Below are 25,005 nucleotides of genomic sequence, written 5' to 3' on the forward strand. Positions count from 1 at the left end.
GTTGGTAAATCTCAAAGGTTTTTTTCTGGATTTGTGCTCAAGCCTTCAGTCTGCAATAGCGTACCTTCCTCTAAAGTCTTTGGAGATTAAGACAGCCCATCCAGTTCTTGGCTTTTGTGGGAAGAAGTTGTTTTATATCATGCTTTCCCTCCTGGCCTGACAGGCTTCTTTCCCCTTCCCTCACTGCCCCAAATGTTCCCTCTCTCCTGTACCTTGGCACAGGCAGGCATAGTCGCCAGCGCCCTATACGTAAAATACCTTTGAATAACTGACAGGAGAGAGAAAAAAAACAACAGCAAAAAGAAGCGACACACAGTTGTGACTGCAAATACGTGCAGACAGCTCTGAAGTGCTCATAGCCCCTTCAGTAATGATGAAAGGTGTGTCTCTAATCCACACACGCTTTATGGAGGCTGCCTCAAAGCCATTCCAAAGGGATGCTGTGACCAGCCACAAAGAGCAGCCCCTGTTTATGGCCATCCCTGTGAAACTAAGCCACTGCAGATGAATCTCATCTCCCATGAACTTCATTATAAATCATCTGTCCTGATCATCTTGTCCAGTGTGCAGCAGTGTGGAAAGACATAAACACATGCCATCTGTGCAAAGGGAAGGGAGTCATGCTAAATACTGTCCATCCGTATGCCTCTTCCCATGCAGGCAGCGCTGCTGTGTGCTGCAGAGGACACTGAGGATATGCTACCAGGGAAACAGGGGTCACGGAGGCGATGTGCCCACATGAGCCGGGCCAGTGCACTCGTACTACACACCCATGCTATGCATGTAGCCCAAAGCAGCCACAGACATCTCTAAGTTATGTGTCAGACAGTTGGCCACCAAGAAAACATGAGCAATATCGATTGACAGATGCTCACTGTATCCATGGGGAACACTTTCTAGGTCCTGCCCTCCAAAACTGGCTCACAGGGACACTGACCTTCGTAGTACTCCCTCAGCGACAAATTGGATCCTGATATCCTTGTGCATTTTGCTTTCTTTTTCCCCCAAGAGCCAAAGAAGAGGCACAAGGCCATGTAGTTTTGTCTCCTAGACAATTGGGTCTTCTGTTTCTCCGTGGCATGACTGGGAGGCAACCTGCAAATTTCTTTTAATCATTTTCTGCTCCTTTGTCCAGTTTTGGCCAGATTTCCCACCCATGTTAACCATCTTAAAACCCTGTTAGGTATCCAACGTTCATTGCTGCTGTGCACATTGATTAAGGCATGATAAAGTGCCGTTATTAATGTTCACAATTAGCACTAATATTTTTTGAGCAAAAAGAGATAAGTACCTCTTTACTCCTTTATTTAGTCTCCCTCTGAATAGAGATATTGCCTAAGAGCAAAAATACAGTGCTAAAATCAAGAACCTGAAAGTATACATGAATTACACTTCACTCTCTCCAAATTTTTTTTTTTTGGTAACTTTTAAATAATGTGTGTAAAGTTCAGCTTTGCCTCTTTTGTTTTCTCTAATTCCTCACCCTTTTACTATTAGACAGATTAACTCATCGCACAAGTAAAACATCAGCCAAAATCTGAGCTTTTATCAATCTCCTATGATTCTATTGGTTTAGTTCACAGCGGACCTAGTTTTCAAAGGTACCACAAGTAACTCTCTCTGGCCAGGTTTCCTAATACAAATCGCCCAACTTTTGCTATCTCTGTTTGAAACAGGCTGGTCAGGACAGCACTCACCTATTTACTGGTGGTAATTTGTGGGGAACCAACTGTGGGCGTTGATAGAGTCAGGTTGAATCTTTTCAGGGAAAACATTCAGGTGCAAAACAATCTGGGAAATCACCCCATAGCAACCAGTCATTCACGCTAAGTATTTGTCATCAGTTAACAGTATGTGCATGTACCACTCTCTGTGTCACGTTTCAGAGTAAGATGAATTTGCACACACCAAGATGTTAGGTCACCCCCTATCATGAGATATAAAAAGAGAATGAAGGGACAGAAGGGATCTTTCTCTTTCTAAGCATTTCAAGAATGAAGCAGAAATATGCATCTCCGAAGGAATGGGCCAAGTGTAGTGGACATTACACAGCAAAGTATTCACATGGTTAGTTCATACCGTTGTTTCTGCAAATGGGATCTGAAAAGGTAAAACACACAGGCAGCTCTATTACATCTTCTGTTGCGTGGCAGCATTACACAATGCATGATAAAATAACACAGTGGGAGAAACTGTCCCTTTGCAACTCCAGGAAGATATCCATTAAGAGCCTCACAGGTCTTTTACATGGCAGACAGTAGTGAACTTCCTTCTGTCGGCTTTAGTACAGGTGGGTTAATAGCATTATTGAAACAAAAGCCAAATCTTTAGGACATCGTGTACTGGTGTTGGTGATGACAGATATGGATGCTGTGAGAAGACTGCAGATATAACACCAGGCACTTCTGTCTTGAAAGTCACATAAGGAATCTTTCCAGTATCAAATAATAATGTGCCATAGGGCTACCAAAACAGAGATGATGCTATTAAAGGTGAGCAAATATTACAGATAGTATGGAACTCATGGGACTTTCTGCTTTACATGGTACAGAGGCAATACGGCCTGGAGAACTGGAACCAATCCTAGAAGGAGGCAAACTTGAATTCCCAACATGCCACTCTAACTGGGCAAATCACTTTATCTTTCTCACTTTCCTTCCTCTTTAGGTTGGGTTATCTAAACATCCATATTTACTGAATTGTCTCAGCATTTTTTAAACCATGTAAAATGCTGTCAAATGCAACTTCTATTTGAAATAACGCAGTACTAAGTCCATAAATTTGTGATGTGTGCTGCATGCTCTGTGAAGTGCTGTGTTTGAAAAGTTGTGCAAACTTGGTAGTAATTGTCTGTGGTTCAGAGTTGTTCATTTCACAGTAGCCAGAGATTTTACTAGGGGTGGGAATAAAAGTACTTGTACCGAGGCAGCTAATAACTTCCAACATGCAAATTTCACTGTGCAGCAGCTCGTGAAAAAGGGACCATTTAGGTAGGAAGTTTCTTTTTTTTTTTTTTTTCCATTCCTTATGTTCAAGGGCTATTTTAGTTCCATAAAAGCTTTATTTCTTATTTCTTATTCTTATGGTGAGTCTTTCAATATCTTATGTATAGGATAAATCTTAAGACTATATTGTTTTAATAGTATTTTAATATTCATACTCTAGTCCTAGCAGTAGGAGAAAACCTACAGTTATAGGTGAGTATACTACCACATGTTAAAGACAATGTGAAAAAAACATCAATAAAAAGGGTTAAACCTAGCAATATACTGTATCTCTGACTGAAACCACTTGGGGGCTAAGGAGGATCCAAACCTTTGGCTATAAGCCAGATTTATTTTTATTTATTTTTGGCAGTACCTAGGGGTTTTGTTTGTTTGTTTGTTTGTTTTGAAAAAAAGATCATGACTATCTCTCAGTTGTGAAATCTTAATTGTAGTTCTAGTGTTTAACCCTGAATGTCAGTTTTTGACCCTACTGTCTCTTACTATCTATGCATATGTGAAGTTCATAACAGAGATAGAGCAAAAAGTCATCTGCCTGTTTTTTTCCGCAACAGTAACAGACAAAATATTTTGTCTCCAGATGAGAATACCCAGTGAATTTTGATTTCACAGAGAAATGGGCCAGGTGTGTTTTGAACTGAATCGAGGCATTAGTGCTTGAATAGAGAAAAGGTGGAGGGATTCAGTCAGAGAAGCAATCAAGCTCTCCTGATAAGCAAAGCAAACAACCTCCAGATCTTGGACAAAGTTGCTGCTGAATGTGGAATAGTTATTTCAGGCTATGTTTTAAGAAAAATAATCTTTTAATAGGGATAAAACATGAGTGATTTCTAGATTTCAAGATGTGATGGTAACTCTATGTGCTTCTGCTATAACTTCTGTGCTTTATAAAAGAAAGGAATATACATATTATATGTTTTAGGAACCATTTTCCTAATGGGCATAGCTGTCTACACTACATTAAAAGCCCTGATTGTTGCCTCGTAGAAAAAGGAAGAAGAGACAAGTCTGTAAACCAACAAGGGATTCCAGGGTATTTTTATATTAACCAGTAATTAAATAATAGTTCATGTTGCCTTCTTCCACTGGGAATTACATCCTTTTCACCTCTCCTCTGCTAAAGCAGAGACATCCATTACGATGAGTAGCTACAACACTTGTCAGATCCAATCAGCTCCAGACGACTGAAGGCCAACTGACGTGTGCTCTCTTAAAGCATGGTTTCTTCTCCCCCAAAGCCCACTGTCCTTTCACGTGCATGTAACAGTCAGAAGAGATCACATCACGCAATGAAGAAAAACAGAAGCATATGGTACTAAGGGGCCTCTGCAGGAGATGGCTAAAATGCCAAGGCTTGCACATAAACAAAATATATGCAAAAATATGTGTTCATATAGAATGCCAGATACAAGCAGATGACAAAAACAGCACAGAAATGCAGAATTTCACCATCATTACAGTTACCTCAGAGTTGATTTTTTTCCTCTTTAATTTTTCATTGTTATCTAAAGTGGTGCACAAAAGCTAGCAATCCCAGGCATTTAATTATGCATAAGCAGTTGCAAAGTTCACTTTTCCAGTATAATATCAAGTCACATATTCTTCACACTGCATTTTGCTCATGCCTATAGTAAAGTTTCAACATGACAACTGAATTGCAAACTCTTCGTGATTACACTGGCAGATCTCTTTTCCTCATCCCATTGCTATTAAATAGTGTATGTAAAAGCAGGGGCCGCAAATTCACTGCATATTCTCAACCAGCGTGTAATTCGCTTTCTCTCTCTTACTGCTTCTGCTTACTGCTTCTTCTAACCCAGAGAACAGTATTTTCCAAATTAAACAACCTATTAGGTGTTCTGCTGAGGATTCTTCCCTCACCCACTTCATTCTATATGTTTACAGTACTTTTGCTGCAATAGTTCTGCGTTAGAGAACAATATGTACCAAAGCATACTTTTATCATGTTACTATAAACTGAGGCACCAGCTGTTTCAGGAACACTGTGAAGTGTGTAAGCTGATAATTACAGAGCTTGTTTTGTAAGTCATAAATTGACTAGAAGCTTAAAAACATTATTTGTTGAAGACAAGACTATTTATTTTGTTTTGTAATACAGTTACAAAACATGTTTAAAGGAACTAGGGACTCTGTGAAGGCAAGATTCACCAACAGAGATGCTCTTTGATCCATAAAATGTAACTGAAAGCAATGTTAGTGCTAACGTTAGGTGATTCCATTGTTTAATTCCTACACAAAATCATAGAAACGATCAAATGAATTAAGCAGGAGAGGTTTTAATTTCATTAGGATCTATGGTTTTCCTGGTCTGAGTTTATGAATCTTCACATCTGCTCTCCCTTAAATCATTACACCTACGAAAGAAAAACAAAAATCCCAAAAGAGCAAACATTGGGAAGGACCTTGATTCACTTACTACCTTGTAATACAAGATTTTATGAAGAGCTGTCTTTCTCATCATCAAAAACATGCACTTGGTCTTTGTAGCAATGATCACTTCTCTAATTCAGGATGTTAAAAAATGACTACATTTTTAACAACCATCTGTGTTGATTTGCACAGATTACATTTCTTCCATTTAAAAAATGGAGTAGATTTGACTATTTTTAAAAGGAGTTGAGACATCAGTTAATTTTAATTTCAAGAAGATTCCTTTTCTTGCAAAGATGTATTGGATTGTGTAAGATTGTGTTCAAATCTGGACTTTCATCAAAACCTTTCAATAGAAGCAGGCTGTTAAAAAAGCAGCTGTCCCAGTGTTACAAGTTATGCTGTGAAAAAATTATTTATAAAAAGAATGATTAACTTGAATTAAAGACATTCTGCACTTATTTATCAGTTTGATAAATTCATTTTATTACAGTATACATTATAATTACATTGCTTGTAAGACAAGCAATTTTATAAGACAAAAATAAAGCTGTAGAAATATAATAAAAATATGAGATTTGAATGATTCCTCAAATGAAGCTGTCATTCAGCTCTGAAGCACTGTGGCATTTGTGTAAGAGATGGATTTCAAATAGGAGAGATAACTTTCTTTTTTGCTTCATCTGACAGGTGATGATATATGCTGGTTAGACTGCTCTTGATACTGAGGGTTTATTTTCTATTTGCTGTATATATGCCACTTTGTCAGAAGAAGTAATTATTTTCCCATCGTTTCCTGAGTTTATTCCCTTGTTTTCTTTAACAAATGAAGTGGTATACTCCTGAATACCAGCAAGTTTGGAAAAGTCATCATATGTCATACTATGTCATACTATGGATGTGATACTGTGAAATATAATGTCACATCTATCTGAAACCAGGATTGTTTGACAGTAAAACATTCTAAGGAACTTTTCCATTCAAAGATCATGGCTATGGGTGAGGAGAAAGCTGAAAAAATTCACTACTAATGGGAAAGTTCAGTACTAACATGAATATCTGCAAAGGTTCAAAGTGTTAGCCCCATCTTTCTCTTAAAAGTGGGGATAAGACTTACCCTTTTGGTGCAAATGCTTTCCTATTTGGTCAAAATTTGGGAAAAAAGGAAAAAAACCTCTCTTTTAATGACACTTACAAAAATTATAACCAGTAGAAGAAAAATAGGGATGGAAAGTACAGAAAACATGCTTATTACATATTTGGTAAAGAAAAAATAAGCTTGCAAAATCCCTGAAGATTCAAAAAGCATCAAAAATTAATCTAATTAAATCTAAAATTAATCTGTCAGTCTGTCTGGCCACCTTGCTTGTCTGATGAGTAGTTTAGTCAGCAGTGTAGGAAGCACCTCCTGCCACTGACACAGTCTAATCTTATTGCTGTCTTCTGCTATCTTCTCTCTTCTGCTCGAGCTTATCTTATGTATCATCTTCCCAAGTTTGGAGACCAGCCCTCCTGCAGGACCTAATCTACTTCAGAAGTGGTTATGTAAAACTGTGTAGCAAAATTAGAAGTTGTGTACATAAAATAGAAACTGGCGCTTGATGTGATAGAAGTATTTATATCATACTGTTGATGTCAAGCATTGATGAAATGAAAGATGGCTGATTTACACCAGAACTTTTCTCTGGTGGAGCATTCAGCTTTTAGATTGATTCTTTCCAAAGGTCACTGTGACAGTTTTTTGGTTTTTTTTTTTTTTTACTTTTTTCAAGAAGCTGGCATACTTTTTAAGAATGGATGCTCTCATTAAAAAAAGAAAAAAACATCTTTTTTTCCCAATGCCATCAAACTTATCACATCTGCAAATGAAATAAGTTTTTCTGTTTTCCTGAATGCATCCGGTTCTATTAACCTGAGAACTGGAAAGCAGTGTAACTATTTTTCAAAATTTATTAGCTAGATTCCCTGGAAGTGACAAAGAATTCTAAGACTGGGTTAAATACAAGTGACAAGAAGTTGTTGCATGCAGTTCATGAGACTTCACGATACTACAGCTTTGACATCAGCCAAGCCATGGATATAGCTTTAATCATCATTATATTCTTTTCTGGTTATGTCGCTTTACTGAGAATAAAATTGAAAATGCCTTCTCATGACGGACGGAATCTATCTAGTAAAATAGAACATGCAAAGCAGAAGCATTGAAAAAATGTTAGTTACAGACATCAACTGAAACTTTTTAACCTTTGTAATCCCTCCAAGTAAACTTCTAGATCTTGAATAGTTAGAGGTTAAGAAAAAATAATCAAAGAATGAGAAGCACTATTTATGTGTTATGGTTCCAAAAATTAAGCAGAGAGGGACACAACAAGGCATGTGTTACTATCAGATAGCAGATAAGGTACTGTAGGGATTTTGTGGGTCAAAAGGGAACAAGACACTGTTTAAGTTTTAGGCTACCACATAACCTCAATCTACTGGCTCCTCCAGAGTGAAAGAATCTAATATTAGTATGATTCTATTCATTTGTAGTACTTAATGATTTTTTTTTTTTTTTGCTCTTTCTAGCATGTACAAATATTCCAAATGTACTCTTTCTAATATTTGAATACAGGGACAAGCCCCAGCTGCAAGACATCAATGAAATACTTTGATAATACAGATGTGCAACTGAAAATGTTTTGCCAAACTTTTTATAAGGTTCTGAAGTTTTGATGTGTTTCTGGACTGAAGGTTTTTTGCAAATTTAAATGATATGGAATGTACAATTCAATCTGAAGCAGAGAAATATGTGTGACTATGAGCTAGATCTACTGAGGAGGGTTGTTGCATTCCTTGTAAACAGATGTCACATAATTTCAAATGGTTCATTTTTAGATATTCACAGATTTGGATATTATATTTCTGTTCAGATATGAACCCTATTTTTTCAGAACAAATTTATATGTTTATTGAGCTTTATCTGGCTTCTTCCACTTCCAACACTTCATGATTCTGGAGCAATCCAGGCACTAGGTTGGGAGTCAGTTATTTCAAAGTGTGTGTCTCATCCAGACAGGTTGACTAGAATAATGGACTCTGATCTCAATAGAAATATTAAGACGATATGCAATACGGCTAGAGTAGGTAGTAATAAAAAAAAAAATCACCAGCAAAATTCTGGAGGATTGTGAATTCAGTGTGTTGCGATGAGCAATACTTTCTTCTGGCTGCCAAATTGGTATACACATTTACTGACAACAGAGTATGTTTTTACAGCTTTCAGACCACAAAGGTACTAAACAACCTTAAATTTAAAATAATAGAAGAGAATATATATTGACATATTGTTTCATTTATTTACACAGCATATAGATAATTTAGCTGTTTTACTTCAAATTCAGCTAAAGCCATCTAGTATTCAGACTGAATGAACTGTCAAAATATTGATATTTTGAGGTGCTGAAACTCCAGGACTTAATTTAATGTCTTACCACTGAGAGATATGGATCAAGAGTTAGCAGCTGCTAAACTGGCTGCAAACAGGATGCAAACTGACATTTTAGCATGACAGTAACAAAATAATTGCAGCGAGAATTCTTTGTTTCACTATTAGCTAGCAACAAAACTCTGACAAATCACCATATAGCATGATAGTCTATTGTGTAAATAATGTGTGATACATATCTGAGAGTTGCCCAGCAGGAAGATGATTGCGTTTAAATAGATATGAAATAGTCTAAATTAACATAATCTCTTTATATATTTATAAGGTCCTGTCTATAAGGGAAAGAGGCTGAAAAAGGAATGCAGAATAGCTATTTCTCAGTAGGAACTCAATCCAGCTGTTTGTACAGGCACTGAGTGCCTTTTCTAGTCCACTTGATAATAGATTAAGCTAACTACGCAAAGGCATTTTCAGTGTGGACTATACCTGGAGTTCATGCAGAATAACTACAGTGAGTTACAGTCACAGCCCACATTCTGGACAATAGTTTCCTCCTAAAGATGTGCTATCGTTAGAACCCAGATCTGGAAGGCTGCACCTCCTTAGCTGTCTCGTTCGCCTGTGTCAGCTGGGTTGCTCTGTGATGGCAGCTACACAACGGTACCCATCTGAAAAGTGCTGACTTCTTTAGTCCCAGCCCCACAAAGTATTTTAAACATGCGAACAGAGTCACATGCTGAAAGGTAAACATATGCTGCTTCGCTTTGCCAGATTTGGACTGTGGTTCTCAGGATCTCACAGGACCACATTCCAGCAGATACCCTTACGATCTCTACACCTCAATTTCACTGCAGGCAAAGTAGGGCAGTGATATTTCATGTTTTAAAACCTTGCATAACCACAATAGAAAGGCTGATCCGTTATAACTATGTAGCTAATGGGTTAAAAAATGCTTGGAAGGATTTTTTTTTTTTAAAGCATGTTAAAATTAAAGAATGGTCTATTCTAATTAATTATGTACAGTTATTGTAGTTTCACACCCTGACTCTTTTCACTTGACAGGTAAATGGCTGAAGACAGAAGACTTATTATAGATTTTTACATCCAGCCCATGAGGATTTGGACTGATTCCATGGAGCAAGTTCAGGTCAGCTAAGTCCTTTCCTTCAAAGCATCATGGGTGTCTCTGACCGTCATTGCAAGCTTGTTCTGGCAGTAAGCCAGGCTTCAAAAGCCTTTCACTGTGCAGTCACTGACTCACTAATGGGCAACTGCAGGCTTTCTGATTTTCCTTTCGTTTCATGTGTTCATTTGACATAAATTTAATTAAACCAAATCTGGTGTTAAAGCAAGAAGAGATAAAAGTGATATGTCGCAAATTAAAGAACTGTGAAAGATACAGGAAACATGACTTTTTTTTTCCTATTTCTGTAAAATATTGTCAATTTTAGTAAGCTCACTATTTAAAGTCTGCAAAAATTGTATGGCTATGCATTATTAAGAATAATGTGCATCCAGGGTTAGATGAAGGTCTCAGCCCTATATTCTCTGTAGTAAAACCTTTCAGAGAATTCTTATACTTTCTTTCATAACCACACTTCAGGTAGTCACCTCTTCACAGGATGTGAGACAAGTTTTCCCTTCTGCTGGCTACATATCCATAGTTGTTAGAGAGCTCAAAAGCATACAACAGCAGAAACATGAAAAGATCACATATTAAGTATAAAAAATCATCATTTTTCAAAGGTCTCTCTTAGTTTTTACTTAAGGCTAAGGAGGTGATAGTGAAAATGAAAAAAGATCGTGCTGTTAAAAAGGTTTCATTTAATTGCTTTGAATGTTGCTTTAGGAAACATCCAACTTTCTTCTTGTTCTTTTTAAAAGTTTTTTTTTTTTTTAATTAAAAGAAAATTCAGACTGGAAATATACTAATGTGAACTGAAAGGGTATTTGCAAGCTGCCCGGAGATGTTCTGAACCAATCACATTCAAGGGGGTTCCAATATTGTCATTTCATAAGCTCCGTATACAAGTTCCTAGCACTGAAAGCATTAGCTCTGCAGGATATAACACAATCACTGGAAGGAGTATCTAATGACCAATGAGCAGTTTTTGAAAAAGCCTTTTATTTGCTTATGTAGTATATAAACCACGGGTGGGTAATTCATGTATGGTCAAGCTGATACAAATAGGATTTATTTATCAGCTCTCTTGCCTCCTTTGCTTTATAGTTTGTCATGTGTGGCTTTTTGTGTGTTTTTTTTTCAGCAGTAATTCCTCAGGCTACTGATCTCTTTGAACAGTGACAGAGGGCTGCCAGTGCAAGGGAAGCCATCTCTGAACTGGCTGAAGGGAAGGTCTCCCTGGCCATGCCTATACTGAGGGCAGAGGTGACTTCACAGTGCTTTCTGCAGCCTTCATGCCCAGCTGCACCCTGACTCCTGCTCCAGGAGAGATGAGGGTGCGCATCACCCCTCGGATGTCCTCACCACCTAGGGGAGGCAGTCACAGCGCAGCCCTCTGCCTGGGCAATCAGAGCTGAAGAAAAAAAATTCTGCAGTGCATGTAGACAGCAACTCTCAGGGCAGGATCCTTTAACACCCTGTAATCCCCCTTATTTCTATTCCAAAGATCACATGAAGCTTTTTCATGAGGAAAAAGGGAGGGAGGCAGCTTGGAAGAAAGCAGTCGGAAACACTTTCTTTAGAGGAATTGTTCCCTTCTAGAAATGGTAAAAGTGATGCAAATAAAATATGCAGAAATTAAGGTTGCCTGCATAATACTAAGTCTCTGTCCTGCCCATGTTGGAGGAATCCCCTATCCTCCTCCTGAGGAGACAGAATAACACTGCAGGTTTAAAATCAAAGATTTCATTCTGAACCCTGAGTTTCATTCATTCATAAAGTTTTATTAAGAAACTAGCTGAACCCACAGACAGATATTTTAGGAAGCAAAAAATTAATTCAACAAAATTTTGTGAACAACAAACTGTATACGTGAAAATTAGGACATGTTTATGCTTGACTAATTATAAAAGCATTTTTTTCTTAAACAGACATCTTCCATCAACCTAGTTCTCAATGGAGATAAATTTAGCACTTGACATAAGCAAAGACATTTAGGATATACTTTTTTAAAGCAACTACTGCTGTTTATATACCCAGATCTTTTAGACTTGTAGTGCTTAACTCTCCTAGGCACTTCAGAAAATCTTAATCTGTTTTTCATAAGTAAAATATTACAAAGTGATTGAAAATAGAGACTATGAAAGAAATGCATTACAGCACAGTGAGGCCTTTTCTACAGATTGTAAATACAGCAAACATATAGTGTTGATGATTTGTTTTAGGAAAACACTTTTTTAAAGACAATTCTAGCTGAACTCAACAGAGAAGGCCTAGACAAAAACATACCAGGAAAGCAATTAGCTATATGTATTCCTCATAGCTTGAGAGCACACCTACACACTGCAAGCATGTGAGTAAATCTGATAGTACATACTTTTTTTTTTTCTTGGCAATTGGGTCTATTGTCTATATTTGACCTTGGAAATTTATCCAGGAGAAGCAGTTTGCACTATAGGGGCTTCAGTTATTATCGTTTATTCACAATAAACTCAAGGGAAGTAGAGAATGAGAGAGGAAATCATAATCTATATATTGCTTCATCTGCTTTCTCAATCTATTTTTACACAGGCCTAGCAGAGTTAGGCAGAGGCACTCCGATATTTAAAAAGCTTATGTTAATCCAGAAATGCCTCACCTCCTCATAAACATTAGAAAGTGCATAAATGAATGCATGGAGGGCACTATTATCCAGCATTATGCAACTGCTTTGCTTGCCGCATAAACCTCACTCAGTCAGTCTCAACCTTGAAAGTCTTCAGTGGACTTGCCAGAAGAGTCTTTGGATACTCCTTCCCAAGGTAGATATTCCCTAACAGTAACTAAGTTCCTTACAAACTAAAATTTTGATCAACATCTACTGTTAAACTTAGGAAAAAAGGATCTCAATTTAGTTTCCTGGAATTGATCACAGAAAGATAATATCACCTTATTGTCTTCAAAGAGAGGGGTAAAAGTAGTATGTCTGACTGTTAAGGATGAGCAAGCAAGGGAAGACTGGTGTGGGGGAGAGAGAAGAGGAAAATAAAGTCACATAAGAGGAGAAAAAGTAGGAGGCAGATGAGGTGAGAGTAAATTCACATAACTAAGACACGCTAGATTTATGAAAGTATTACCTTCTAACAATAAAAACCACAGAAAGTACTCATTTTTCTAGACTCTGTCACCCAAATGATGCTGCTCAATTCAGAGGCGACAATCAGGTTTAAAATTCATAATTACAGATTTTGCTTCATCTTCCAAAATTGCAAGTCATTCTCTCATTCATCATGCATCCTTCAGCACTTTTTCACTTTATGCACATTGAAGATCTTATGGTACTTATTAGGAAAGAGGAAGAACACATACACTGCTGTTATTTGTTCTTTGCCAAAATTTCTTATAAATGTAGCAAATATACAATTTTGTACATAAAATCATTGCATATTTAAGTATTCCACCTTATTCTACTTGCCCTCCTGATATCTAAGAGCACACCCAATTAAAAAGACCTTTAAAGAGGCATAATAAAACCCTGTTATTTCTTTGTTCACCTCAGCAAACAAAACTGTGGTAGTGTATGCCAAGTGTTTGGGGATTTTTCTGATGAAAGACACCATGTACTGCATAACAAGTGTAAAATATTATTATTGCTAGACAAAAGGCTTTTTTTTTTGCCAATATTTCCATTAGCACTACTTTCAAATGTGAATACATGTTTCATATTTTCCTATTTTCTCCTCCAGCTGAACTGCCCAGCTGTTCTGTCTCTTCTGCATATGAAATCCAAAGTGGAAGTCCATAATAAGGACAACTGAAAATATTTGGTAAAAGAGTAGGGGAGGGGAAGTCTTCTGTGAATGTTGCATATTTGCTGTCCTTTCAAACAAAACACAGAGATTTTTTAGATCAAACTCTCTGTCCCTGATCTCCAATATGTTCATGACATTCTCACCTCCCCTTCAGCAGTGACACTGCAGCAGGTCTTCACCCATTGTGCTTAAACATAGCCTTCCAGTAAAACTCTTCTTCCTGCCCCTTGCCAGAAGGCAAGATCTATTTTAATGTTAGGTGGAGGTAGGCACTAAGGATCTGTTATAGAACTGTGACATCAGGAGTGGGAAGCTAATGATTTATCAAAAAAATCAGAGAGGAGGTGCAGAAGAGCTTCAGAAAGTCTTGGCAATTGGTCCAAAGACACATACCCTACCAGTTGCCTTAAATTCTAATTTAGAGTCATAATAAGATTTGTACCCAAGGGTTAACAAAGTTCCATACAACACTTCTCAGGACAAATTTTTTCTGTAGACATCAAGTTTGGATTAAAGATATCCCCCACAAAATTTTCACAATGTGGAAGCCTAGAATCTGGTACAAAGCAAGTAAAATTCCATGGGTTTTGGATCAAGTCTTTGTCACTTCCTGATCTGAAGTAGGCGAGTTGCTTCCTGAAGATACATTGTTTCTCCAAGTAGAAATATCTGGCATGAGGAGACGCTGGGAAAAGGTCTAAATAATATAGCAAGTTTACACATACATGTATGTGATTTAAATATCAAAATCTCCCATTGTTAACCTATACTATGATACCTTTAAGAAGTCGGACAACCTTTAGGCAAGAGAGACAGTACTGTTTACAGAAATGTGATCGAAAAGAAAACTCATGTTTAAAATACCCATAATTCAGAATAAGTAGAGCACACATGCAGCAATCCTGTGAAGTTTCACAAATTACACTGTTATCACTGTCTTTCCTTCTCTCCTACTGTGTGGTTTAATCACTTGTCTTTAATTGGACTATAAAGATATCGTGTCAAGGGCTATGTTTTCCTGTATATGTTTGTACAGGACCTATCACAATAGGCCTTTGATCCTGTCTGGGACATTAAGGTAATACTTCAGGATAATTCTTACATTACTTTCAGAATATTATATAGCCACCTGCAAAACTGGTCAGATAATGAATAGATTTGAATAATTTATTTTAAGCAAAAGGTCCTAATTAATCAGATAAATTACCAGCAATTAATAATTTAACAAATCTAACTGTAGGGAGCAATCTTTCACTTTCAGAGGAATGAACCAGATGACCTAAGATCTTTCCAATTTCTAATTCTCATCTCATAGGAAATAAAAATTTTAAAAAGTCCGTGACAATTGAGAATTTTTTCATGACCAAAACCTCATCTAAACCCACAATTTTCCTGAAGGCAGAACCAGACATAGGAGAGAGAGTGTCATCAAGATTCCCAACAGACTCTGAAACTGGAAGCAGTGTGCCAGCACCTCTGGGGCTTTTTCTTGGTACATTTGAGAGAAGCAGCAAAGTTGGTCTGCATTCTTGCCCTGTCACATCACACCGAAACTCCATGTGTAGGAAGGTCTTTCCTCCAAATCTCCCCGTACAAGAATCAAATTTGAACTTGTTACGTACATGCATGCACAGGTGTCCTTTTCTGTACACATTAACATTCTTGCACCTTGGTGACCACAGTATCACCACCAGGCTTCTCTGACTGACTTAACAAAAAAACACATTTTGAATTCTGTGTGTTTTCTTACTCCACATAATAACATATTTCAAAAGGCAGCTTTTGAACACATTTGTTTCATGATCATGAGCAAAACTGTGATCAACTCATGGATATTCTGTGAATAGAAGGCTAAATTTTCTTGAGTGTATTATTTGCTAGAAATTATTCACTTAGCTCTATTTAGTCTCAAAATACTGAGCTTCTCGGAATCTGGACTGGGGACTGAACCCATCTGACAGATAAAGCAGTTGAACTGTGCTGATGAGCTCCAAAGAGAGCCAAACGTCTGTCCCCATTTTGCTGTTGCTTGTTCTCAGCAGACATTTATGCATTAAGTCTATTTATCAGACAACACTTTGTCTAAGCCAAGATATAGTCAGCCATCATAATAGGATATATCACTAATATGGGAATATGAATGATTGCTACTTTGATAAGATATTCTTATCAGAATGCAAGCATTGCCATTTGGCTTATCTTCAATAGTGCCAAACATTTTTCATCATTTATAAACAAGGTCTCTCACAAGAGTGATATGTTCTCAGTTATGTAGAATGCCCCCACCTTTTAGGGTTACAAAAATGAAATAGCACTTTCCTATGCTCTAGTCCCAGACCACTCGTATCCTGAGAGACATGTGAGCTCTTTCTCAGTGAGCTCAGAGCATTGCCTGCTCCCTACAACTGTGCATTCAGTGAGTACTTCATGTAAAACAATAAATTTTTAAATAACGTGCTTTTAGTATGTACAGAAAAATATTGCAGCTAAGTGCCCCTCTCCTCCAGATCCACTGTGTATTCATACTTTAATCTAAATTGTTAAAAAAGTGTTGGGGGGGGGGGAGGCAGTGAAACTGGAGAAGGTATCCCATGGTCTGTTTTTCATTCTTTTTGACAAAGACGTGACAAGATCCACTGGTTATATGGCAAAGTTAGACTTATTCAGCCTTGAAATAAGGTTCTGTTTCTGTGTCGTGAAAGTAGTTTGATATTAGAACAATGTAAAAATGGCAGACAATCTATCTTTTGGCATATTAAAGTACAATTACAAGCTAGTTGATTGTGCATGAGAGATCAGATTGACTACAATAACCTCTTACAGCACTGAAACTTGCATCTCCAGGGAGTTCAGGGTGAAAAGGGCTGTCTGTGAAAAACTTTAGGTAATATTGGCAAAGTTTATGAGCACCAGTTTTATATCAACCTAGGAAATTCCCACTATTGTGGAGTCATTGATTTAAACTCAGTGTCTTCTATTCTCTGCCTAAGACAGCAAGTTTAGTTTCCTGAGGACTGAGATGCTTTAGTCTAACTTAAGTCTTTGCGCTTCATATGGAGTAAAACTTAATGGTGCATGCTGAACAGGGATTTCTGGTGATTCTCTCATGTGTGAAACCTTATGAAACATTGACTTCTTATACTATATTATACTATACAATGCTTGTTATTTATTTTAATGATTTTTTCCATGTTAAACCCTCAAATTAACATTGGGTAAGTATATGCAAGTGTCAAGGAAGAGATATTGACAGAATGCAAACTAGCAAACCACAAGCTGAAGAAAATTCCCACCTAGAAGTCACTTCTATGAGAATTAGTTTTATGAAAAATAATCATAGTGCAGTGAACTGGAAAGAAATTGAAAGAAAATACTAGTAATGAAAATCATAAATTTGGAGAATAGTAGTCAGAAATTAAGATGTGGAAAGTTAGTAGTTTATATAGGAAAGCAACCCATTTTCAAGTGTTTGTAAGCAAAGAAAAGAACATTTTGTTCTTGAGTGTTAAGTCCTATTCAATCTACTAGTTAGAACTGAATTCAGAAGAAATAAGTGAAATGTCTAGGCAGACAACCTGGAAAATATATAAAGAGCATATGTTCTTAGCAAGAGCAGAGGAAAGAAGAGAACAATTGAATGACAGTAAAACAAAACAAAGCAAAGCAAGAAAAAATAGATTCCTTGTCTGTCTGTATTTTATATGGACAATCAGTGACATAAAAAAATATATGTGTTAAAATCAGGAAAAACATTGTCTTGTGAAAAATCATTGTAAAGACACTCTTTAAAATGTGCTGTGGCATTTCTAGATTCTGGATGTCAATACCACATTTTGTGTAAATCACACATTTCATAAACACCATTGAAAACACTCAAAGCAGTGTATGATAGAAATTCTTAGATCCAAATGGAGATTCACAGTAGAGTACTTCAAGATCACCCCCAAATAATACCAAAAATAATTTTAGAATATTTTAAAGTGACTACAGACATTAATTTTATGATTTTGTACAATTATTATTGTGCATTCTTAAATCATTACAAATTCGAGTTCTATTAACAAAGAATTGTAAGACAAGCAGTTTTATAATGAATAAAGCAAAAGTGCATGTATTTTAAAATTTCCTTTGTTTGGCTACTCCTCTTTATTACTAACACAGTGTTAAAAATCTATGAAAATGTATATAGTAAAATAAAGGATTGGTGCATATTGCACTTAAAAATTGCCTACTTCAATGCACAGAAACAACTTTTTTTTTTTCCTTACATACTAAAATGTAGTTCAAATTAAAGATTCAGTCTGTGGGTCTGTCCAATCTCTTTCCCAAATCAATTTCATAGAACTGCTACTAATACAGTCCCTACATCTAAAAGGAAGGGAAAAATCCAGAGGAAAAAAAGCACCATGAATACAATATTCCTGCAGAAATTATAGCTGAACATCAGGCATTACACCTTCAGGGCAATCTGTGCATCTTTTTAACACAAACTCTCTCAGATGGGCTTGTCTGGAAACACTAAAAGCACTTGGGCCAAGAATGTCATCATTAAAAATACAGAAGTGGCTGGAAATGCTGTTGTGTGTCAACCTTTATTTGTCCTTTAAACCAAGAAAAAAGAACAAATGTACGCCTGTAGGCCAAATGAAGAAGTTGGGTTTTTTCTTTTCTCTCTCTCTCTCTCTCCAACTTATGAGAGATTTGTACAATGAATTGTAATAGAAGGTTCAGATGACAAAAATTACAGTGGTGTAGCCAAGAAAAATACCCATGGGGCTTTTTGCTTCCCTCGTGCCCAGCCTGAACTATCAGATCAGCCTTCCGGACTCAAATGCAACACTGTCAATAGGAATACATCATCTTTTTTGTGGTGTAGAAGAGCTGTCGGTTGCAATTCCCATTATTCCAAGGCCAGGATTTTCCATTAGTGTAGCCACCTGCTGGGTTTCTCTGCTCAGGTTTAATGGAGTCTGAATTTGAATTTATCACCATCTGTGGGAAGACAGGAAATGAGAAGAGCATCACTAATTCCTTTCTTCATTTACTAAGCATAAGCATAATCTTTATAAGGAGATAGGCAGAAGCAGCAGTGATCAGGGAGACAGAATATTTTAACTCATATTGACATCACAGTTCCAGACCAAGAAAAATTCTGTCTGTTCCTCAGCCAATTCCAGCAATAAAAAGAATGTTTTAATTTCCTATGTAATGTTGTACCAAAACATACAGATATGGGATACTATTTCATTTTTGCTTCCAAGGAGGTCTCTACAGATTTAATAATTTAGTCTGTAAAAAAAAAAAAAAAAAAAAAGTTGGAATGTGAATAAGTTCTCAGCAAGAGTTAAGAACAATAAATGGCAATGTTTGTTTATTAAAAGAGAAATTTAAAATTATCAGCTTAATCAGCTTACCCATTTTGTTCTTATTCTCTCCTCCCCCAAAAGATATAATTAACACAAAACACAAAGGAAGAGAACATGGAAATGTTCAGTCCAAAGCACTGTTCAATGCAAAGCCAACATGAAGAACTCATAAAAAAAAGAAATAATAATAAGAAGAAGAAAATAGAACTTCTGAATTTAAATGAAAAGGAACAGTTTCGATTTCAGAACACCCAGCAAGATAATATCAAAGAAGCTTCCTGCTTCAATATAACAAAGAAGACTCTGTGTGATGTTTTCTGTAGCACTGCAGCTCAATTTAGAGTCATTGGTGGCCCAGGAAATGCAATTCCAGTGCAACTAAATGTATAGTGTGTAGTTCCTGCTTATTAGAGGTTGGGGTCTGTGTGCTTCTCCTGTTGGCCGTGTTGACTGGTGCTTTGAAGCGGGCAGAAGAGAAGGATGGATTTTAAAAACATGTATTTCCAAAAATCTTATGTGACATCCATCTGCATTTGTGGAAGGGGTGCCATGAGTTCAAGCCTTTCTCATGAATTTTGCTCCATGTTTGTAATCTTTGGATTTATGATCCTGAACTTTTGAGGCTGCTTTCTTGTTGTGTGGGTCAATAAAAGGAGTTTGAGGAACTTAGATAATTTAAAGGAATGTTATTTATTGCACTGAAGAAACAATTCCAAGTAAAAAAAAGCAAATAGCTGTGAAAGGGTTTCCCCCTCCCCCTTTTTTTCTTTTTTGAACTCCAGAGAACTAATTTTTCTATCAGAAGAGTTTTGCATACTGTGCTGTAACAAAGCAAAATGTCTTCAGGGTGTCTGTTTCTAGTGGAAATCATTTGACGTTGCGTCCATAATGAGGCAGAGAATAAAACAGCCTTACTGATTATGTGTTATATGGATGCGTGAGTTTACCTATTTCATTGCAGTGCTGACAGTGTCCAATTTGTGATTCGTCGCAGACCACTTGGTCTTCTTATACCAGTAAATACTATGCCATTCTTACAGCACAAGTAATAGTGATAGTCCTAATGCATTTTGCCTTGCAGACTAGGGTTAGCCACAGGAATGTGTTTTGGTCATTCTTATATGGTTTGGTTTCGTTATATTTGTCTCAATTTTTTGTTTTAGAGCCATATTGTACTGTGGGATTTGTCTTTGCTTAAAAAACAATAGTGAAACACTAGAATATGCGTGTTTGTCATATGACAGTGTTCTCAGTCAATGTTATGAATTGCTTTTGACTATATGCATCCTAAGATTTGGTGATTATTTTTCGTTTACATTAGGGCTCCTGCTATACTTCTGTGGGATTGTAGCAAACCTTTGAGATGGATACAGCCCACATTTAAACCGCCTTAAAGCCTTTTTATTCAATCAGACTGGCAGTTCATTGGATTGATCTTTGAGGCACTGGGCAAAGTTTTTATTCAAAACCATTAAGAACCTAACATGCTAATGGAAAATAAATAGAGACATATTTTCACAGAGCAAACTCTAATGCAAGTCCGTTATATTAAAAGTGTTCTTAGTTGTTGATTTCTTACAGTGGAAAGGCCTTGATTGAAAAAACTGAACTGAATGTTTTTCACTTGACTTCAAGTAGGCAGAAGGTGTATATTAGAACAAAGTTCCTATTATTCCCTAGGTACAGGACTCCCATTGGCCTCCAGGATCTTTGAAGAGCTGGACTTGGAGGGATCACCTCTCTGTTTTCCACCATAGAGTTATTAGCGAAGTATTTTTCATTTCCTTTTTGAACAGAAAGGGTGATGAGGATAGAAGCATTAGATGTTAATTGGCTGAAGTGAATGATCCTTGTAGGGCTGCAGCTCTTTGTAAGGGCAACATGACTGGATTTACAATACATGCTGGGTACCTTGATTTTAACCAATAACGTATGAGTGTTGATCTGATGTGGCACCACCTGAAATCCTGCATCTGAACACCCAGGAATTTTGTAAACACACATGCATGTATGTAAGGGAGGTTCAGAATCCCAGCCTATATCTGAATGCCCAAATCTTAATATCACATAAAAAAATTAACTCAGGAAAAGACAGCAAAATAAAAGAGTAGTTAACTGTAGCTTGCCTGTTGTGTGTGATGTCACACATATGGCTATGGTTATTCATACTGAGGGTGGCAACTTTAGTGATTCAAGACTAACACAAGAAAATCTGTCAGCTCTAGTTAAAGGAACATTGTTATTACCTCAGGTCAAGCAGTTGGAGGACAAACTTCTCTGCTGGGTTCTGCTGCTCTTTAATTAATGTCCACATTTGTTATGTCAACATGATGCATCATGTTTGGTTTAAAGGTTTGTTTTATTCCTGATACAAATGCCTATATAATTGAATTTTCTACATTCTAATAGTTGATCTGGAAACTGGAAAGCTAAGATGGATGAAGATTCCTTCAGTTACATTTTGGAAGAAAATTGTCAGAAGAAAAATGTTTGACACCCCTAAAATATTTCTTACATAATCTGCTCCTCAGCATAGATATTTAATACATTACTAAGATCAGTTTACTCCTAAATAAGCCTTTTCATTAGGGAAGGGTGATGTTTGTTTTTAGCTCTACATCTATACTGATATATTTTTGATGGTGAAATAAATGACACTAGCGTAATTTTTGCACTCATAAATATATTTTTTGTTTTGTTTTGTTCTGCATGAGAATGAGGAGGAGGAGAAAAAGGTAAATAAGCAGTATCTTGTTGAATGCTTCCTTGGAACATTCTTTCTCCACGCACAAATCAGGAAAATACCAAAAGAAAAGCAATAAATGTAATTGCACCATTTTGTGAGTTTAGCATTTTTTCATGGTGCATACATGCAAGAAAAGGTAAATAGACTGAACAAGCACCTCATTTTTGCACTTTTAACTCCAGGAAATAAAAGAAATCTGTTGGCAGTTGCCAAAATAGTAAATTAAGAAGCTTATTAAGAGCAACAGAAAATAAACATAAAAAATCTGCACTGTTAGCCAACCCTCCTTCTTAAAAAGTTGGAAAGATAATGTTGTTCTTCCCAGAAAAGTTTTTTACAATATTTGTAACTACATAACTTTGCAAGTTGGTTGCAATTGTAAAGGCAGAAGTTTTCTGGCAACTATTCAGCAGTATTTAAGAATTATATTTCTTATTTTTTCCACTGACTTTGGTGAAGTTTAGTCCTTACTGGATGGTTCTAAAACCCATTTTCAGAAGTGTTGCCCATGTTGCTTATCTATGAAAAGTTGCTACAGACTTCCTGTGCAGGACAACGGTTATATCCGAAGTGTAGTCTTGAACAGACTTGTCCAGATGAAGTGAATACTGGGAAGTGAATCAGTGGAAATTTGCAGGGGCCCATTACCTTCTTGTCCCCACCATCTCCTGTGAATGAAAGAAAGGATTTTATCTTGTGAGAAACTGTCCACCTTTTCAGCAGAACATTCTACTGGTTTTTAATCCTATTCTTTCCATCCTTCATGTTTCTCATGAAAAGTGAACAAAAAATTTTGGATGCTCATATATAGAAAAAATTATCTAAAATATTCTGCTTTGGAAACGAAACATTCATTCCTGGTTAGAGCACAGAACTGATTGTTTTTGTTGGAAAGAAAGAGGAAAATCATTTCAAGAGTTTGGAATGGAATTACAGGACAGTAAACAGAAATATACTCTTGCCCATTAAAAGAAATATGGCTTGATCTATCACATCCTCTGCTAGAAGAACCTGAACAAAAGTAGGACAGCCTAGTTAGATAAATAGAATTCAGAAATTCCCTCTGAGATTTACTTTTAATGGTCCTTCAAGTTGACTGGCTCTAGAACTTTGAATACAGACCTCAGATCCTCAGTAATCTTGGTTGTGTAGACAAGCTGGATCCTAGTCACCTGGCTTTGCAAAAAATAATTTGTATTTCTCTCCTTCCCCATTTCTGTCAAATATATCACTGCAAGAAAAAACTTGCTTGTCATTCATTTCCTGTCTTCTCCTTAACTTGAGCAGTATGAAGTGTAGAAGAAATAACCTTTGTACTAATAGGTGGATTAATATTCCCTATGATATAAATTGAGTTTGGAAGCACAAGACCACAGCCTTCTTTCTCAGCAGACAAGGTTGTAGGAAATGAAATTACTGTGCAGAGCATTTGTTTTTGTATTTGTCTTCCCTAACACAGATGCAAGCATTTTTGATGGTGAGGAAATTCCCCAGTCAATAATCTTCGTGCTCTCCCTATGGCTATCCACTTTGCTATTGTAGTCTCCCTGACTCCTGCAATACACTCCAGTTTGGGTCATCTGGTCCAACCCTGTCCTGCAATTCCTGCCTCGACTGTGCTCCTATCTCTGCTGTCAATCACCCTTTCCAGCACAGGCTGGTGCTGCTTATCTGCAGTTCCCTACAACAGAGAAGGGAAATGGAGGGACACGGTCTACACTCTGCCTCCCCTTCCTTTCCTCAAGCCAGCAAGTGCCTTTTGGGGATCTGCATGTCCTGGGATAAGGTGGTACTGGGATACTAAATCCAGGATCCAGGGAAGAAGGGAAGATTCCCAGGACCATATTTTTATTATTACTTTGGCCATGAAGTCCCAGTTTCTGAAAGACCAGATCAACTAGTTGTCAAAAATTTAGTAAGGAAAGAAAATGAGATTATCATTTCCATACAAAGTGCCCTAAAACTTCATTGACCTTTGTCCCAAAGGTTTAATAATAGCATGATATTTGCCGATATTGTGATACTTTCTGGTTGCAGGAGTCATGAAAGATTCAAGTGCCTTTAGTCTCACTACTCTATACAGTCTGGTGATCACAAGCTGCAGTATCTTATCTCATTTAACGAAGTACATTAGAATCTGTTTGACTTTGAAATCATTAGTATTTTGGCTACTTCAAATGTGCAGAAAACAGTTGTCCACCATATTTATATGATATTATATGAGCTGTTTCTAAACAACTATCATATAAATAAAAAAAACAGTGAGCACAGGCAAATTCTGTGTGAGAAAATGCCCCCTCCAGTTACAAAAAGGGAGCAAGACTGGCTTTGCAGTGTTACCAAAACATTTAAAATCTGACTCTGATAAATCAAGAGGGGAGCAGTTTCCAAAGCTGAAGCATCTCACAGGAAAGCTTCCTCTGGTGACATTCCCCACTCAATTTCTGTTTTCAGCTTTCCTCCCCTATCAAACACTATATCCATCCAGCTTTTAATATCCCCTGATGTCTGCTCACTGAAGAACCTGGTTCCTTCTTCTGCTGTTGCAGCCTGACTCAAAACTTGAAGGAATACTTGTCCATCCATTTTCCTCAGGTCTTTTTCAAACATGCATGCCTCATTTCCTTTTCTTAATTTGTTTTTTTCCAACTGCATAGGTAAGAATGGCTGGGAGAAGCTGTGAGAGTGCTTGCATGGAAAGGTGGTGTGAGAAAACTATCAACCCTGAATATTTATTTAAAAATAAATTTTGGAAAACAGATGAAGATAAAGTGACATCAAAACACTGCACACCAAAAACTGGGAGGCTGAGGGCCTGCCATAGAGAAAGTTTGAGTGTACAGCAAGAGATGTGTGAAACGGGGGGGGAAGTGGAAGACTGTAAAGATATAAAAAAGTCAATTGGGCAGCAGCAGCAAGTAAAGAAGAAAACTGAAAAGCGCAATTCTAAATTGTCTTTAAGTGGCTAGCTCATCAAAATGAGATGTCTGAGGCTAAGTCAGGTGGATCCATCTGGCTGCTGAGAACTCTGTCCTCTCTCAGCAGGTCTGTCCATCCCATCACAAGAAAGGAATTTCATTCTTTAGTCTCTTCCTGCAGTTAATTGCTGGCAAAGTGTGGTATACTGAATGACAGAACCACTCACACATTTGTTAT

This window comes from Apteryx mantelli, chromosome Z (assembly GCF_036417845.1).
Source record: "Apteryx mantelli isolate bAptMan1 chromosome Z, bAptMan1.hap1, whole genome shotgun sequence".
Classification (NCBI taxonomy): domain Eukaryota; kingdom Metazoa; phylum Chordata; class Aves; order Apterygiformes; family Apterygidae; genus Apteryx; species Apteryx mantelli.